Source organism: Arachis hypogaea, chromosome 20, assembly GCF_003086295.3.
Source record: "Arachis hypogaea cultivar Tifrunner chromosome 20, arahy.Tifrunner.gnm2.J5K5, whole genome shotgun sequence".
In the NCBI taxonomy this organism is placed as follows: domain Eukaryota; kingdom Viridiplantae; phylum Streptophyta; class Magnoliopsida; order Fabales; family Fabaceae; genus Arachis; species Arachis hypogaea.
The window spans coordinates 7,776,206-7,795,978 of NC_092055.1; the positions used below are offsets into that span (position 1 = coordinate 7,776,206).

General features: G+C 35.6%; 1 non-coding gene across 1 annotated transcript; it reads right to left on the bottom strand.

Annotated features, from left to right (window-relative positions):
• Window positions 1-19,348: 19,348 nt before the first annotated feature.
• On the bottom strand, window positions 19,349-19,451 carry LOC112788067 (small nucleolar RNA R71). The gene has a single exon (XR_003195448.1). It is a non-coding gene; the product is annotated as a small nucleolar RNA R71 (small nucleolar RNA).
• Window positions 19,452-19,773: the final 322 nt, after the last annotated feature.

A 19,773-nucleotide genomic window follows, 5' to 3' on the forward strand; every position in this document is an offset into this window, starting at 1 on the left:
GTCATTTGACAACGGCCGTGGTTTTTTTTCTCCAGTAATTAGAGTTTTCACGTTAAATTTTTATGTTGTGATTGTGTCTATTTTATTTCTCTGTGAAAGGTATTTTCTCAAGGGGGAATGGTGTATTATTCCCAACATGTGGTATCAGAGCTTCGGTTCGGTGAGATTTATTCTTGGTATGCTCTGTGGTTGCAGCCTAGTCTGACCTTCCACATCAGAAAAGAATTTTGTCCCGTGGCTTGAGGTTGATCTTTGGTTGCTGTTGTTGTTGCTGGAAAGAAGTGTGACAATGTGAGAGTGCAGTTTGGAAAGGTTCTGGCTAAGAAAAGACTTGGTATTTAAGTGTGTCCATTGTGACCCACATATCTTTCCTGGGGACCCTTCCTAGTGCACGGTCTACAGTTGAGTTATACTATTCCAGTATACGGTTGCAACAATGTCAGGATATTCAAGTGTTGTGAAGCTTGAAATAGAGAAATTTGATGGAAGAATCAATTTTGGCTTGTGGCAAATACAAGTCAAGGATGTGTTGATACAATCAGGTTTGCACAAGGCGTTGAAGGAGAAGATCTCTGGTATGAAGATGATGTTCTCTAGAAGACAAGAAGTATCCTCATGGTATTGCCGCACTGCCATGGATAAGGATAAGTTGTAGCAATCGGGTCCACAATTTCACACGGGCATTGGTTGGCGTTGAGATGCAAGGTGTGTGGCGGAGTTATGTCGATGGCTGAAGAACTTCCAGGAAAAGCCAATTTGGAAGTTGCACCATGAATTTTCAGCAAGGTTTCGATCTGTACCAAGGCGAAATGCTTGGAGTGGTCTAATTCCAAGTGAGTATACTTTCATGGTGGAGTATGATAGTTCTCTGAACTATGATTGTCGGCATAGACAATGGCAGTAAAGAGTTGTCGGTGTTGACTATGGAAGCTGAAGATGTGTGACTATTTCAATCAATGTGGAGATTGTTAGGATTTGGTTGAATTAGTCCCACATTGCTTAGGATAGCAAATGAAGTGGGTGGCCTAGGCTATAAATACGAGGTTAAGTTCTCCATATTTTTTGCACCAGTCGGAAACACTTAAAGCTTGTATATGAATTTTCTTTTCCTCTATACTCTTTGATTAGAGAGTGTTGTGAGGTGTAGTTAAATATTTGCTTTGAGAGTGTGGGTGTACTGGGGTGCCAGTGTTAGAGAGAAAGAAGTCTATGTGTTGTAACAATTTTCACATAGTGATATTCTCTGGTTGTCATTTGACAACGGCCGTGGTTTTTTTTTTCTCCAGTAATTGGAGTTTCCACGTTAAATTCTAGTGTTGTGATTGTGTCTATTTTATTTCTCTGTGAAAGGTATTTTCTCAAGGGGGAATGGTGTATTATTCCCAACACCTCTCTCCCAACCATGCATCAACAGACAACACAGAGACTCAATCCATAAAATAAAACACCAATTCCGTTAGGAAAACAACGAAAAATCTAAACAATGTGAACAATGAGCTCCAAATTTAGCCCAATACAAGAAAAAAAGTAAGCAAACTCTTCAAATTACCTAAGCCAAAAAATTCAAATAGTTATTTCAAAAAATTAACCATCCCAACCCTAATTTACCAAAGGAGTTCACCCAAATACCCTATTCCCTCAAACCGTCTGCCACCCCACCCTCATCAATAGTTCCACCTCTCCGGTGCTAGAAGCTCCCTTACCGGCAATCATCGTCCACCCCTGAAACCCCCCTCCCTCATCACCGCCGTGGGATCGTCATCAAACAACTATGTACGTAATTATTAAAATAATCATCTGGCTACCTAATAAAATGACCATCTAGCATTTGTTAATTGTATATACTTAAACTGAATCGAACAAAATAACCATCCAATTAAGAATTAAAATAACCATCTACATACTTGGTGAATTGAACATCCAGCACATTTGCGGGGTAGAGAAAGTCGACGGTGACGAATGGAGGCAGGAGAGGAGATCCGATGACGGAGAAACCACGCAACGACAACTTCGGTATCTGTCGCGGATGGTGATGCTAGGACGGAGAACGAAGTGGGCTGCGGGGTAGGCTGCACGGCCAATGGCGGGTGGGCAGCGCGAAGGAGGCTGTCCGGGGATTGTGTGGCGCGATCGGACGTTCGCAAAGAGGTTGGACGGTGGCGTCTAGAGTCTGGGCCGTGTCGGACCGGAGAGCGGGAAAATGAAGCAGCGGCTGAGTTACTCTGCAGATCGGAGTTTGCGAATAGAAGAGAAAAATTAGCGTGATAATAGGTGTTACTGCACCGCTTTGTGATTTGGTTTAATTTGAAATCTTTATTTTTAAAATTTCAAATATGAAATTATTAATAACTAATTAATAAAAAAAATTATGATTTTAATTCAATTTTTTTATTTTATTGTTCATATTGTTTATTATTCTTATTGTCTTGCTGTACTTTTTCATAAAACACGTTGGTATAAATTAGATAAAACAATTTTAAATTTGTTATTATTTTATATTTAATAATAAAAAATATAAATTAATAGAGACGCTAATAATAACGGATTGACTTGATGATTAAAAAGGAAAAAAACATTTTTTTAATAAACAAATTTTAGTTATTATAACTTGTGTATTTATTTTTTAACTATTAGATTTCAGTGTGAGTTTATCTAAAAAATATTTTAGTTTTTGTTTCTCAATTCTATAAAAGGATTGCACATCCTTTTATAGTTGCTAAAAATTTGTTTTAATGTGTCTTTTTACAGTGTAAACAAAATAAGTTAATACGTATATTTTTTATATTGTAAACGAAATATATGCTGCATTTCTTTTTATCCTTATTTCGTTTACACTTTAAATAAAATAAGAGCGTAATTATGACGTTTATACTGTAAACGATATACATTAAAATAAATTTCTAGTAGCTATAAAAGGATGTGCAATCCTTTGTATTCTCCACAAATATTTTATTACTTCTTTTTTATCTATTCCTTCTGAAAATAAGCCAAAATGTCTAGTAGTAGTGAATACTTGGTTTTAAGTATGTATCCAAATTGCCGTATAAGAAATAGTGATAATGGAGTGACATTTGAGTGTGAGAATCCCATTCTATTATGTACTTGGCTGGTAAGTTCATTGGTGGAATTGAAGAGTTTGATATTGGATAGCGTCGGTGATAGCGGGAGAAAAGAGATCAAAAGGGTGGGGTATAGGTTGCTAGCACCGATGGAAAACGGAGATTTTCGGTTTCCTCTGTTTTGCCTCTATGGTGACATGATCATGTGCGCCTGATGTTTGACATCCATGGGAGAATCGTGGCGGAACAAGTGATGGAGATTTTTGCGGAGGTCGGCAACGTCGGTGGTAGTGGATCTGGGTCGTCAGACTTCATCCAAGATGACCCACCTCTTGCACCACCACCGATTCACATTGCCAGTACAGTGGAAGACATGGAGGTCGATGGTATCAACGAGAGCAGTTTCTCCGAGGATGATGATGAGGAAGAGTTTGTACTAGAGACCCTGGTTGAGGAATCACGTAGGTATCTTCTGCCTTCCTCGCACCCAATTCCGGCCTTGTCATCTGTACCCAGTCACTATGGTACGTTGGATCTAGACGTGATGCAAGAGAAGAACCCATTTTCTAACACGGGTGAGAAAGATTACAACTTGGATGGTGGGTAGAGTTTAGGGTTGGCCACAGATTCAAAAACAGAGATGCCGTAATATAGGGTGTGAAGAATTACAGTGTAACGCCTTACCACACACAATCTTATGCTTAAGTCATAAGACAGAGGTGGTAAGGTATTACGACCTCTAAAAATAAAATTATATAATATAATATAGGTGAAAAATTGTTTATAACTAGGAGTCTTTGTAGGAAAGTTAAAAACAAAAGCGTTAAACCGAAAAGCGCAACCCTCACGTCAACGTTAGCGTAACCGAAGAAAAATAAGAGTAAGTTAAACATGGATAATTACTAAAGATTTCCAAGATACAAATAACAAAGCTTCTAACTCGGCTTGCAAAGGTAAACCGGCCAGAGCACATAAGCATATATACATATATACATGAGAGTCTCCAAAAGAGCTCAAAATACAGAGTTTACAGAACCTTTTTCTCCAAAATAACCTCTAAGAAGAATAATACATCGTATATATATATATATATATATATATATATATATATATATATATATATATATATATATATATATATACATATATACATGAGAGTCTCCAAAAGAGCTCAAAATACAGAGTTTACAGAACCTTTTTCTCCAAAATAACCTCTAAGAAGAATAATACATCGTATATATATATATATATATATATATATATATAGTGGAGATAATAAGTATCTATATGTAAACATTATAACTAAAAGTAAAGTCCCAAAGGCAAGAAGATCTTCGCTGTAAGAAGCTCCCAGAATGCCTCAGCGAGGTGCCTCACGTCATGCATATGAAAACCACAGAATATGTATGGGGTGAGAACCAGAGGTTCTCAGTATGGTAACAATGCCCACATCTCTAACATATAATGTTCTGGAAAAGTCGAAGGTAATCCTAAAATTTCGACACTCAGCTTATAAAACTTAAAGGTAATAAATTGTAAACCATAAGTATGGTAGGTCATCTAAGGTTTTAAATCTTAACTAAACTCTAACTAAAACCCTCCGTTGTCTACTTTCCTGCAAAACCTCCAACTCTGGTGGAACCACACAGAAAAGCAAACAGACAATGGCAAACACAAGTAGAATACAATTACAGCAGGTAACAAATATAGCAGGTAAGCATAAATTATCAATTAGGTAATCCTAAGAAATGTAAACTCAAGCAAAATAGACAAATGCATATAATGAATGCCTGCCCTATGGCTGATGATATCATCTGTCGATTATATAGCCAACCCGACACGTCCTGGTAGCTAACCATGGACTGAAACACCCATTGCGAAGCAAGTGGGTTTGAGCTACAATCCCCTTGCTACTACCCGCTCAACCCAGAGCTAGTGGAATAACCACTACTGCGGCTACTAACCAGTCGGGTGTTTAAAAGATCAACCTGGAGCAAGTGGAATAATCACTACCGCTGCTACTACCTAGTCATCACAATCACTGACCTGGAGCAGGTGGGATGAACCACCATCCTTGCTACTGCCCAGGGTCTCAAAAATACATTCATTCAATTTAAATCAAGCATCATCGTTATCAAATCTCAAACATTAACCTGGAGCAAGCGGGACGAACCACCATCCTTGCTACCACACAGGTATCACAAACATGCATTTATTCAAAACTGCAAAAATTAAATTCATTTTTCATAATTCTTCTTCCCTATCTCATACCTAGAGCAAGTGGCCATCACCACTGTCTACTACCCAGGGCTACAATCACATTTATTTACAAACCAGCATCCCCGTTAAACTTTTCAACTTACATCACCCCTTTACAATCTTTCTTCACTCGCAAGTTATTATCCTCTCAATGTACAACTCCCTTTCTATAATTAAATTTAAGTTTAGGATACCGGGGAGTAAAAATAGAGGTTTAAAAGTTCGAAATTAAGTTTTAAATAAAAAAATTCATGTTTGCTGAAACAGGGGCCACACGTACGCATGCATGCCAAACAGAAATGCACATCCGTGTATGGAGGGGTTTGCGTACGCATGCATTGCAGATTAGTCAAAAATGGTTAAGTCTGCAGAATTTTAATCTTACATACCGAACCTCTGACGCGCATAACTTTTTCGTTTTAAAACATTTTTCATCCGTTCTTCAAACGGCGTAAACTCACGAACCCAATTATCATATGAAATAAGTTTGAAACAATTTGGGGGTCTGGAAGCCGAGTTATGGCTCGCCGAAGTTCGGCCAAAAACCATATTTTTTCAACAAACCTCAAACCTCTATTTTCACCAAAATCACAATTTTCAATCAATATTCTAAGGTTCTACACAACATTAAAAACAACCCAAACTGTCATCTTCACATCCTCATTCATTCCATAGCATACAACACCCTATTTCAACAACTCTAAGCCAACAATCCATATCCAAACAACATTATTTATCAATGAAACAACAATAATAATTCATGTTCATTAATCTCACTACAACATCAATCATCAATGTATCATTATAGTTCATTAAAACCATCACCTCATCAACCATACCCCACATTCTTACCTTCACCAACATACTAAATATCTACATCAATCCAACACATACTACATTAACTAAAATCACCAAATAGGCATCAAAACGAAAACTCACCAATTAACAAAGTCATCATTCTTATACTCAATATCATCATCATCCTTCACACATTCTCATTAACATCATTATCCAACATGAATGATCATCATTCATTCATCCTATATTTCAATCACCCACTCAACAAGTCTCCAATCCTCAATCATACATATCATACAACTTAACCTATGATCATCTAACCTAATTTTTCACAAAATATTATATTTTAGTTACGAGAAACCGAAACCATACCTTGGCCAATTCCTCCCTAATGCTCGGAACACCACAAATTATCGCTGTTCCGCAAATACCCAAAGCTCCAAACCTCTTTCAAACAGAAATTCAGCAACAATTGTCTGACCTCAAGCTTTTAACACCATCAATTGACCACCAATTTCATCAATTTACCTCCATATCATATAATTCAATCTAATATCACATATACATCACTAAATCAACACCCCATATTCTATATAAATAATTTTACAAGGATTAGAGGTTTTTCACCTTGCCAACAGAAGTTAGGGACAGAAACCAGCAAACCCACAAAGCTAATTTGCTCCTAAACACCAAAATTCAATGAACTCTCAAAACCAAAGCTCAACAAATTTTGAAATTGATATGAGAAGATTTGGGTGAGAAAAATAAAGTTTCTTACCAAATTATTTAGTGGGTTTTGTAGAGAATTTTGAGACGAATGCGTGGCCGCTGACGGCTCGTCAATCGGAGCTCCGAATTGAAAGTTATGTGAATTTGAAATTGGACCAAGGGTTTTGTTCTTCATTCCCTTTCCCCTTTTGTTCTTCAGCGTCCTTCATTGAACTGAAGGAAGAGAAGAGCTGAAGCTCTTTAATACAAGGGCAAATGGGTTGGGCCTTGGGCCCATTACGGGTCCAGTTCGTTCGGTTCGGCCTGTTTGATCCAATTTTGGGCCAAATTCTTTAAAATTAGTATCAAAATTCTTATTTTAATTAGCTCTACCTCATTAAACTATAAAATTTATTTTTCTAATTTATTGGATTAACAATTGATTTACTGGCTAATTATTCATTAATTTCGCGAGTTTTACATACAACATTCACAAAAGTGCTGAATATCGAGTAGTGGAGTCAGATCGATTAAAGTACCATGTGCGTTGCTGACAACATGCAGTAGGCTGCCCTTGGAGTCCCTGTGTTACTCTTTGATAGAATCTCAGATACTGGTAAGTTAAAGATTCATTGTGTTCTATATTCTTAGTTATCATTATTATGCTTGTTGAACCTGTTTACCGCTGTTGTTCTATTTCGCTAGGAAAGTGTGTAGGGTGGGAGGAGCGTACACGTGTTTAGCATCCACAATGTTGCAGGACCACCGACAGTTAGACAGTAGTCTCATCTGCCCTGTCATTCTCCCGTTGATACAATCAAACCCGTCAGTCAGCATCTTAGTCCTACAAGGTTCAGTTAGGCAGGGCTATCACTTCAAACCCTCATAAAGTCTGAATGGCGAAGCAAAAGGTGATTGCACAAATATACGATGACTGGGAGGAGTCTTACAATAAGGTGCCGAGGTTGTTACAAGCACTATAGAGTTGTTGTCCCGGAACGATATGGAAGATTAGTGTTGCACCGTACTATGATGGGCACCTCATGGTGCGTGACTGCAGCATGTTTGACAAGGTATTTTGAGCCTTTCCTCCCTACGTCGAGGCTTTCAAGCATTGCAAGCCGTTCGTCTCCATCGATGGTATGCATCTGTATGAAAAATATGGTGGTATTCTGCTTAATACAGTGGCATAAGATAGTAACAGCAATATCCTTCCTATAGCCTTTGTAATTGTTGAGACTGAGATGTCGAAATCATAGTCTTTCTTTCTTACCAATTTGAGGTAACACCTCACTACACAGGAAGGTCTGTTGATTATTTCTGATAGATCTCAAGCGATCAAGGCTGTATTGAGAGTTGAGGATAGTGGCTGGCATCTTTCGAGAGCATTTCATGCTTACCGTGTCTGACACATGGCAGCAAACTTCATGTCTCGTTTCAAGTCTGTTGAGGGAAAGAGGTATCTCATAAATGCTGCTTATAGTCCAAGCAAGTCTGGGTATGAGTGGTACATGGATGCATTGATGTTATTATCGCGGGAGATGGCGGATTGGGCTGGTAGATTCAACAAAGAGATCTGGCTACAACATTGCGATGGCGGTCGTCAGTTTGGTCACATGATGACGAACCTCTCCGAGTGCATGAATGTCGTTCTTAAGGGTACATGCTATCTACCAATATTGGCAATCATGCGATGCACCTACAAGAGGCTGCAGCAGTTGTTCGTGAGGAAGGGACGGGAGGCACACGCATAGCTAATGGCGGGTAATCAGTTTTCACAATGGCTCATGGCGGCTATTGAGAATAACAGAGAGGGAATTTTGAAGATGCGCGTCACTCACTGTGACAGACGGAGTTGGAGCCATTCAAGGGTTGGTCGTAGGGGTTGTTCCGTGTTTGCCTGGTGGGAGGCACGTGTGACTGTGGCCTTTTCCATTCACTCCATTTCTCATGTCGTCATGCGCTAGCCACCTGTGCCACCTTGAGTATCGAATGAGGTCCATACGTCCATCCGATGTACATGCAGCAGGCTGTGTTTAAGGTATACTAATCGGAGTTTCCACCGATACCAGATGAGAAACTTTTTCCAGAGTTGTATGGGACACGCCTCTGACCTAACCCTGCCATGCGCAGGAAGTCCACTGGTAGACCGATTTCCACCTGGTTTCGTAATGAGATGGACGAGGACGAGTACCAAGAGAAAATGTGCGGTCTATGCAGTCAAACCAGTCATACCTGAAGAGGTTGTCCAAACCATCAGACTGACGAGGCCTAGTTTACGGTTGTTACTTTGTAGGTGTTTGGTTTAGGGTTTATGTGGAACAAGTAATGTTTAAGTTTGTGTTATTTTCACTCGCAATATTTAGTATTCCAAATTTACATCATTAAATACAATGAATTCTAAATATTTTGTATTCCATATTATGTAGCTCAACATTGTACTCCGCCTATAATGTTTTACACTGAATTCTAAATATTGCAGTACAAACTATGACCACATTGACATGAAATATGCACAAAGCAAGCAGTACGTAACATAACTATTAGGTCAAAATACATCGAAGGTTACTTTATCAAAGTACATCAAAATGTAACTACTGTGATATAAATACATCAAAGTACATCAAAATATATCAATAGTAAAGAGAAAAGTAACAGTATACAACAGAAATTATCTGATGTCTTTGGCGGTGATCACGTTGGAAATGATGCCGATGGCCAGTGCCACACGGCGGAGGCTTTGCCTCTCTCTGAGGTCTACTCGGACGTGGGTTCGGTTGAGGCTATGGGTGATACTCAGGTGCCTGTGGCTGCGTATGCGGATGTGACGGACCTGGATGGTATGGGGCAACATAACTATCAAAGTAAAACACCAGCGGATACGGAGGATGATAAGACAGAGGAAGAGGTGGTGTAGGCATCGGTTGAGAACAGTAAATAAGTAAATAGTAGTAAAATATATATCACACGTGATCTTTTATTAGTTTCACAGTGAATCAGTGTGTTAGTCGACAAATATTTTCGATCAGGATATTCCGATTCGAAGCTTCGAAAGGAGGTCGAGGTGAGAATAAATGTCAAAATGACATGTGTGCAGGCATTTATTGGGAGTTATTCTGCATGTATTCAATTTAGTCATTTTTTGTAAATCGAATGAGAAAGCAGTTGAGAAATCGAATAGGAGCTCGAAAGGAAAATCGAACAGTTATATTGTGGCGAGAAGTTAAAGGTTTTCACCATGTGATGAATTGAAGAGTAACGTTTATTAGCAAGAGAGCGGGAATGGTTATTTGAGAGTGTGTATACGGGATATCATTATGCCATTAATAATCGGTTATAGAAATAGGATATAAATATTAGAAAGCTTTAGGAAATAAAGGTTGGAACTTTACTTCAGAAATTACTCACGCACACTCACATCTCAGGGATTTTCTGAGTCTGCCTCGAGTCAATTATCTGTAGAGTTCCTTCCACATGTCTTTACTTTCTTTTTAAATTTCATGTAAACTTTATTCTTTCAAGCAAATTTATGTTTCAAGTAATGTTTACCTTTGGAATGCAATTTACATTTCAGCATTTATAATTTTCATGCCAAAGTCCTTTGACCCTATCGAAGGCATTTTTATTGCTTTCTTTAAAGTTTAATGCAATTTCTTTCTATTTCAGTTAATTAACACACCAAATTCTTTGTTTTACTTCTTTTATTATTTTATAAATTTTAATTTATTTTTTATTTGAAAATTTGTCTAATCAAAGACACTTTGATGTACTTATAGAAAATTGGTACCTGCAAAAAAGGAGTAGGTTTCGCTTCCAGACTATTAGATATCGAACCACCATCAATTTGCTAAAAATCGACAAAAATATAGTGATATATCATTTGTACCATTGGGCACTTTACAATTACATGTAACATGCTACTAAATGTCTGAATGAATGAAAGCATTTTAAATAATACGTATATTGTCTTGAGGCATACATAATTTTAGATTAGCCCAACACATAGAGTTCTAAGTAAAAATAGAATAAAATAAAATAGAAACAGCAACCATTTTTTGTTCAAGTGTCGATTAAGCAGCAGTATGAAGTCTGAAGTTTATAAGTTGAATAATGGAGTGAACTTCATCATGATGATGATCATCATTATATTCCCCAAAAGAGAGTGTCTTTTGGAGGACCCTTTCAATGGTTTGTTCGCGATTCAGTGTTGGCTTTGGGAGACTATTCGTCTTTTTAAGAGCTTTCTCTGTCACTTTTATAGCTCCACCATCATAACCGTTCGTATTCGTCTTGCTTGGTTTTTCTTCGCACTTTTAACCGTATGCTCCCATTTCCATCGCACTCACCATGTCCCCCTTTCCTGAAGCCGCTCTTGCTTTTTCTTTGTACATTAAGTAAACTGTGATCTGGGCCAAGCCCAATAGTAGCCCAACAAGATTCAGTATCTATATTATCCACGTCTTAGGCCCAAAAGAGGAAAATGACCAAAAACATTTGAATAAGTAGAAGGAATTAGCTCACTCCAATATAGAAATTTCTGACGAGGAGAGAGTAGAGTGTCCACGCGCCAGCATTTAAAAACATGAAAAGTGACAGCAGAAATGGCATGCATTCCCTAAGAATCTACTTAATATACTAAAATTGAGATTTTCCCCAACTAATGGAAGTGAGGTGTCGATTTCTCATAAATCCATTTTCTCGCCAAAATGAATGCATTATTTTCTCTTCTAAATTTATTTTATAAAAATATATCTATTATAATTATACTATAATTAGCATTTAAGTAATAATGCATAATTATACTAATTTAGAAAAATATCTTTATTATAGTTATATAAAATTAATATTTAATGCATTATTAAACTACTTATCAATTATCAATCGGAAATAATTTTAATTTTAATAATAATAATAATAATAATAATAATAATAATAATAATAATAATAATAATAATAATAATAATAATAATAATAATAATAATAATAATAATAATAATATGATATGATAATTATATGCTAATGGCACCAGTTATTAATAACTAATTTATATTTCTCTAAATAAATTTATTTTAGAAAAATATTTTTATTATAATTATATAAAATTAATATTTAATACATTATTAAACTAATTATCACTCGAAAATATTTTTAATCATTTTAATTATATTGATTTTAATTATATTGATACAATTCTAATTCTTATTCATTATCCAATAATTTTATTAATTGCAAGTTGTTACCTTAATGGTGATCCATTTATGTTAATAATAATAATAATAATAATAATAATAATAATAATAATAATAATAATATGATTTGATATTGATATGAAGTTGTCCCAGTTACTTTATTCATAATAAAAAATAATGATTCTAATCATGATATGATATGATAAAATCATATAATTTTAGCAAAACAAATATATGATGTATAACTAACATAAATAATAAAAAATTACCTTAATAATAACTAATTTACATATTTATTTTTTTAATAAAACCTATATATAGAGTTTTTTTGTGATACATGAGCCTAGATCTGAGAGTCAACTCATTTTCTTTAAATTTATTATTCTTCTTTTACTACTTCATAGAATGTATTCTTCGTTTTTCATCGAAATTGATCCTTTTAAGGTACAATTTATAATTTTGTATAGTATTTTTTATATACTCATTTTATTATATTATTCTTTTAATAATTTAATGATTATTCTTACTCCGACTTATTCTTTTCGTCTAATATTCCAATGCGATTATTTTTTGCCGTAATCATTTACAATGTATCACATCCATGAAATACCTCATCGAGTTGTATTCACTGATTCGGGTTCTAACTACATGGATGTAAGCGTTCAAAGAAGAGACAGTAAACTCTATTTTACTGAAAGATGGTTAGATCTACTCACATATTATGACTAACCTAATGGAATGTGGGTAAAATTAGTTTTCTTGGAAGGAGCTCGATTTTTTATTGAGGAATTATTTCTATGGAGATTTATAGGCCAAGTTCAAGTTTCATCACCTCCATGCTTTCTACGCTTGCTTGGAGATGTTCGAATTAGAGCACATAATGAGATTGAATTCCCTCAATTTAAGTTCAGTTTTGCTAAATTCGTGTCAAACTCGAATATGCAATTTCAACGATTAGTAATATATTTAAATTTTCTTATTTTAATTTTTTCGTTATTAAAATAATTTTATAACATATTATGATTTTTTTTTTCAGAAATTACCAGCCTGCTTTTGCATCAATGTAATGCCATTGAAGATAAGAGTCAATTTAGTTTCTCGATGTGGTAATTTTATACCTTGCCGTATTGCATGGATAGCGGATGATGAAGCTTATTTAACAAGATGATGGTCTGAATTTGCACAAATTCTAAATGTCCAAACTTATGATGTTTCAATTGGTTGTCGTTACAAGAATGACTCTAATCTATACATGTCTAAGGACTATAATAGATTAAATATTGTTTAAGTAATTTAGTTCTAATATTGGTATTTGATTAAATTCGTTTTACATTAATTTAAATTTAAATTATTGCCTCAATTTATATATTACGACTATTTTTATTGGATATGTTATTTTTAAATATTTTAATATAAGATTTTTTTTCTGATATTTAAGTTTTTTTTTCTTGGATATATGTATGTATAATCTTTTTTTCTCCTTTTATATTTTAGATTAATAATGAAATTCTTAATAAAAGTGTACTTAAAACAAAAAAAAAATTAAAATATCACTATTTAAAGAAAAAAATATACTTGAAAGAAAATAAAACGAAAAATTAAAATTGCTCCATTAAAAAAAATTGTATACAGTTTGCGTATGAATGAGACTGGAATTGGAGGCTATATATGGATATCAAACATAAAAGCTTATTGCACGCATTGTGAATATATATATATATATAAAAGAAAATAATTATAACAAAAAAATAATTAATATATGTGATTTAAATATTTTTATGTATAATTAATATATATGCATCTATAAAAAAGAAAATATTTAGAATTATTTAACAAAATTAATATAAATGTATACATAAATAAATAGTTACTGTAATTTATGAAGATTACACATAATTTTTTTTCAAATGAATTTATTTTAATTATATTACAATTAGCTCATGAATAATGTATAATTATATTATTTTAAGAAAATATCTTTATTATAATTATATCAAATCAATATTCAATGCATTATTAAACTAATTATTAATCATTAATATTTTTATTCATTCTAGTTATATTAATTGATATAGTTCTAATTCTCATTCATGTGCAATAATTTTATTAGTAAATAGTTGTATTTACAATAATTAATTTTATCCACAATTTTATTAGTAGATGTAACACCCTAACTATCAAAGCTCATGCTTCCGGCTGCGCTACTCTGATAGCTCAGACATTACGACCACTCTTATACTATTTAATACTAAAATATGAGCATGTTTAAAACTTTAAACCGCAATACCGCTCCAAAAATACTTTCGTTCGGTAACGTACATCCATACTTACCACACACACACACACACACACACACACACACACACATAAATAATATTACAAGCATTAACCAATACAATTCCTATCCCTCTTACAGAATGTATAAAGATAGAGGCGAGGGAACAATAAATAATAACTAAAGCAATACAGAGCATCTCAACAACAATTAAATAAACTCTTCGTGACTTCATCGTCCATATCCTGAAAAGGAAAATTTGTAAGGGGGGTGAGAACATCATCCTCGAGAGGGTTCTCAGTAGAGGGTTTTTGAGAATTACTATAATAGGATACGCGAGATAAAATCATTTCAGTGATCAATAACTGCCTTATGCATCTTTTCAAAAGCAAAGGTTTACCATCAAGAAAATCGAAAACCTTTTCTGAAAGAGGAAACTGTTCATTAAAATTAAAATTCAAAATCCTTTCAAAAGATTTATCTATGCTGAACCAAATTAGCCTTTCATACTTTTTCAAACTAGAAATATCAACCAGACATGGCCTTCGGCCCACCTCATGATCAATCACGGCTCTAGGCCCGAACAACCCAACCAACAACCAATTACCACAGTCCAACAGAGTCTCAGTCGCAAACACAAATAGGAAAGTTCAAGCACAGACAAACAGTTACTGCAAGTAGAGCAATTAGCAGTTAATCACAAGTAATCACAAAGGCAAACCAAGTACAATATGCACACCCAAACAATGTCACATAGATGCATATGATGCATGCCTGTCCTAGTGGCTGATGATATCATTTGTCGGTTATAGAGCCAACCCGACAAGTCCTGGTAGCTAACCATTGGACTGTCCCTCTGTCGTGCATCCCCAACTCGAGTTATTCACAAGAGATAATCATAATTCACATCCAACACCCTCACTGGTGTATATTCACGGGGGCGAGCTCATCCGGGACTTTCACAGTGCCCGGCCACACTTACGACATAGGGTCAGCAGAGTATCGAGTCTCCACCTGGAGCACGTGGTGGCTAGCCACTGCTTTCACCCCGGGAAACTCGTATCTCAGATAGTTGGAAGTGCAAAATCACAATATCAATAACTCAGCATATATGCATTTATTCTCAGCCATAAATCAACATTCATTTCAGTCATCCGGCCATAATTCATTATCATACACAGCCATTCCGGCTCTTAACAAAATAGCACTTCCACCATCCAACATCATCAAATTCATAAAATCAACGTTTAAGTCAGAAATCACTTTTTCTCAATTCATTTCACTTTGAAATCAAATTTCAACTCTTTTCAGCCTTGTCTTTAAAGTTCTCATTTCTCAAATCATCTCAGGCTCATAAGCCACTCTTACTCAAAGTAAGTTCCCTTTTTAAAAACAAAGTCACCCTCGGCATCCTCTTTCCAAAACTTCCAAAACCATGGCAAGTTAAATATTTATTTTGAAATATTCAAAATCATCCATCCAACAACGGGATTTTATAACAAAAGTCCCTCGGCAGAGTCCCAAGTCTTTAGGAAAGGACAACCTATCTCAATTCCTTAAAAACTTATTGAAACACTTAAAATTATAGATTCTTGGTTCAAGTAAATAAAACTGAATTTATTATGAAACCGAGTCATACAAAATCACAAGTTCCAACCCAATCCAAAAATTAATTCACTTGAAATGGAACCAGTCCATTTGAATCAAACCGCTTTCAGATTTCTTCTTGAAACCAATTCTCTAACCTCTTCCAAAATGTCTCAAACGTAATTATTCAATCAAAAGTCCAATTTCCTTTAAAATCACTAAAATCTCATTTGAACGAAACCTTTAAGTTTAAGCAAAAGCAAAGCCCTTTTTATATTAAAACCAATATTAGAACACAATACTTTCCTTCAGTGATTCAAATGGTAAAATAGTTCATTTCTAAATAAATCGAACTCGAGACATATGGTTTACTTAAATAAATTAAGCTCAAAAACATAAATATTTTCTTAATAAATCAAATAATACAATTTCCCCAAATCCAAATCTTTCTAAATAACTTTTCAAACAAAGTCTAGGAGTTTATAGAAATTTCGGCAGCACCTCCCCTAAAACTTGGACTTTGCCACCCGGTTCGGGTCCCAACTAAGCCATTCCAATATCCTTTTCAACAGTCTAAAATCCAAAATCAGTTCAAAAGCAAGCTAAATCCAGCAGTCATTTCATTTTCATATCTCAAGGAAACTGTTAAGTCAAATTGTTATCAACCGATTAAACTCGTTTCCAAAACCTTAAAGAAACAGTTTAGCAACAATTCATTTATCAAAACCAAATCAATTAAAGCAAACCAAGCTGAGCCCAAAAGAGCATTCTATGTTTCACATTATCAAGAAATCAACTCAACTCAAATCGATTCCCAACGGATTAAACTTCATCTCAAATCTTTAAAAGAATCAACTTCAAAAACATTCCGTTTCACAAAGCCGCACAATAATCCAGTCAAAAAAATGTTCATAATCATTCAAGACAACCAAACAATACATAAGACTGATACAATCACCAAATAGACATTGTCTCATATCAGTATCCATATGTAATAATTCCGATATATAAAACATAGTTTTTGGAAAAAGCCCCTATCTCAAAACACAAAACCATAACCCAAACGCCTCACAGAGTTCTTTTCGCCTCAAACCGAAATGACGGCAACCAAAACCTCGACTCCACTCGCTCTCTCTCAAGAGAAGAAACAGCTTCAATGCCACAAGTAAACTCGGATTCTAACTCCTAGAACCATCAACATCTAAACAATGTATAACACGGAACAGAACACTAACGCAGGATGATAAACCACTATTTTATGGTTTATCTTGTGTTTAATTGAGTGGTTTCATCAAGTCTTTACCCACTTATTCATATGATTTGCATGATTTTACAATCCCTTCCTAATTTTACTCTATGGTTGAAAACTTACTTCCTAGAGATCATTAATTTATGTATTTTAATTCTCCTTTATACCATTCGATACCGTGATCCGTGTGTTAAGTGTTTCAGGCTTTATAGGGCAGGAATGGCTTAGAGAATGGAGAGGAAGCTTACAAAAATGGAAGGAACACAAGAAACCAAGGAGATAACCAGCAAGCATCGACGCGCACGCATGGCTCACGCGAGCGCGCGATATGAAGAAATTTGAAGCGACGCGTGCGCGTGCCTGACGCGTACGCGTGGATTGGAGTTTACACGAAGACGCAAGCGCGTGACTGACACGTACGTGTGACACGCCAAAATGACCAGCGACGTGCACGCGTGACTAACGCGTACGCGTGACATGCGCGATCTGCAAAAATAACAGAAAATGCTGGGGCCGATTTCGGGCCGAGTTTTGACCCAGTTTTTGGCCCAGAAACACAGACTAGAGCCAGGGAACATGCAGAGACTCAACACACATTCTCATTAGCATAGTTTTTAGTTTTTAGATCTGAATCTAGAGAGAAAATTACTCTTCCTCTAGGGTTTCTTTACATTCATAGTTTCATAGTTTATTATTTTTGCTTTGGATATTGAAGAGTCATCACCTCCGTTGAAGATACTATTCTAGTTTTTTTCCTTACTCTTTTATTTATTCCATATTCTTAATTCTTGTTTAGAGTTACAATTGGTTTATTTTCATAGATTGTTAATGCAAAGGATTACTTTTATTTTTAATTAAATTGCAGTTATTGTCTATCATGTCTTTCTTTTATTCCCTTTTTAATTCTATGCAAGTAATTCTCATGTTAATGGAGTAGAATCCCAACTTGACATGGAGGTTGATTAAAAGGAGACACTTGAGTTGGAATGCTCAAGTGATTAGTTAAATTGGAAGTTGTTGGCTAATTCTGTATTTACTAACACTAGACCTTCCCGAGGGAGAGGACTAGGATTTGCGAATAAGAGTTAGCTCAATCACTTGACTTTCCTTTATTTAGTAAGGGTTAACTAAGTGAAAACAACAACCTCTTTATACTACACTTGAGAAAATTTCAACAAGGATGGAACTTCCAATTAATCATTCCCCCAGTCAAGGCTTTTTAATTTGAATATATAAATCTCTTTTAATTTTCATTGCTTTAATTTACAATTATTTATTTACTCATTGCCCAAACTCAAAATTACCCACAAACTCCTGATTGATAACTTAGCACCATTTCTAGCAACTCGTTGGGAGACGACCTGGGACTCATACTGCCAGTATTTTTATTCTAAACTTTTGTGACAATCTTTCTAAATTGATGAGGTGGATTTTTGCTGGTTGAGAGCTATACTCGCAACGTATTTCCTAAATCGAATTCTTAATCGGCCGACTTATGCAGCACATCAATTTTTGGCGCCGTTGTCGGGGAGTTGCAATTGTGTGCTAAATTATTAATTAGTGTACATTTTTTTATTTTATTTGCATATTTTATTTTATTTTATTACCATGAGCTGTATGTTTCTTTCATTGAATGACGCGTTCACTGCCTGATCCGAGCTTAGCTGCATTTGATCCTGAAATTGAAAGAACTCTTTCACGTATTAGGCGAGCTCGGCGTAGGCTAGCCTCTGAGGGTGGTGAAGTGATTGTTATCGATTCACCTGTCTCATTTGAGGGCGAATCTGAACCGCCATCTGAGGGAAAAACAAGCTCCTTTACTACTAATTCAGTTGATTCATGTGCAGATAACATGGCAGCACCTAGGAGGATTACTCTCCAGGAAGCTAGAGCCCCAGATTTTACACTACAACCGTATCAAGTTCATCATCCAACTTTGGCTACAGATTTTGAGCTGAAGACTGAACTAATCAACTTGATGCCCAAGTTTCATGGCTTAGCTGCTCAGGAGCCTATCAAGCACCTAAGGGATTTTCAGACAGCCTGTTCTACTATTAGGCGTCATGGTACAAATGAAACTTCTATTCTGTTAACCGCCTTCCCGTTTTCTCTTGAGGGAAAGGCAAGGGAGTGGTACTACTCCCAACTTGAAGCAACTGTTACCAACTGGGATACGCTCAGGAGAGAATTCTCAGAAAAATACTTTCCAGCTGAAGTCACAGATAGATTGAGGAAAGAGATCTCCTGCATTGTTCAGGGTGAATCAGAAACTCTCTATGAGTACTGGGAGCACTTTAAGAACTTTCTAGACGTATGCCCCATCACATGATTGACAAGCTAGTGTTGATCAGCTACTTCACTCAAGGCATGAAGCCTCGGGATAAAACTACATTAGATGGTACTAGTAATGGTTCTCTGAAAAAGTACAAGACCGCAGATGAAGCATGGCAACTGATCAACGACTTAGCTGAATCCATTTGGAATCATAGGCACAGGAACAACCACTCAAAGGCTGTTGCAGAGGTTTCCTCTAGCATTGAAACTTCTGTTCTTACACAGAGTATATGTGAAATGACCAACCTACTGAAGCAGATGCAATTGAATCAACAACAAACTCAGCCTCCCCCAGCACAACAAAGCCAACAGTTG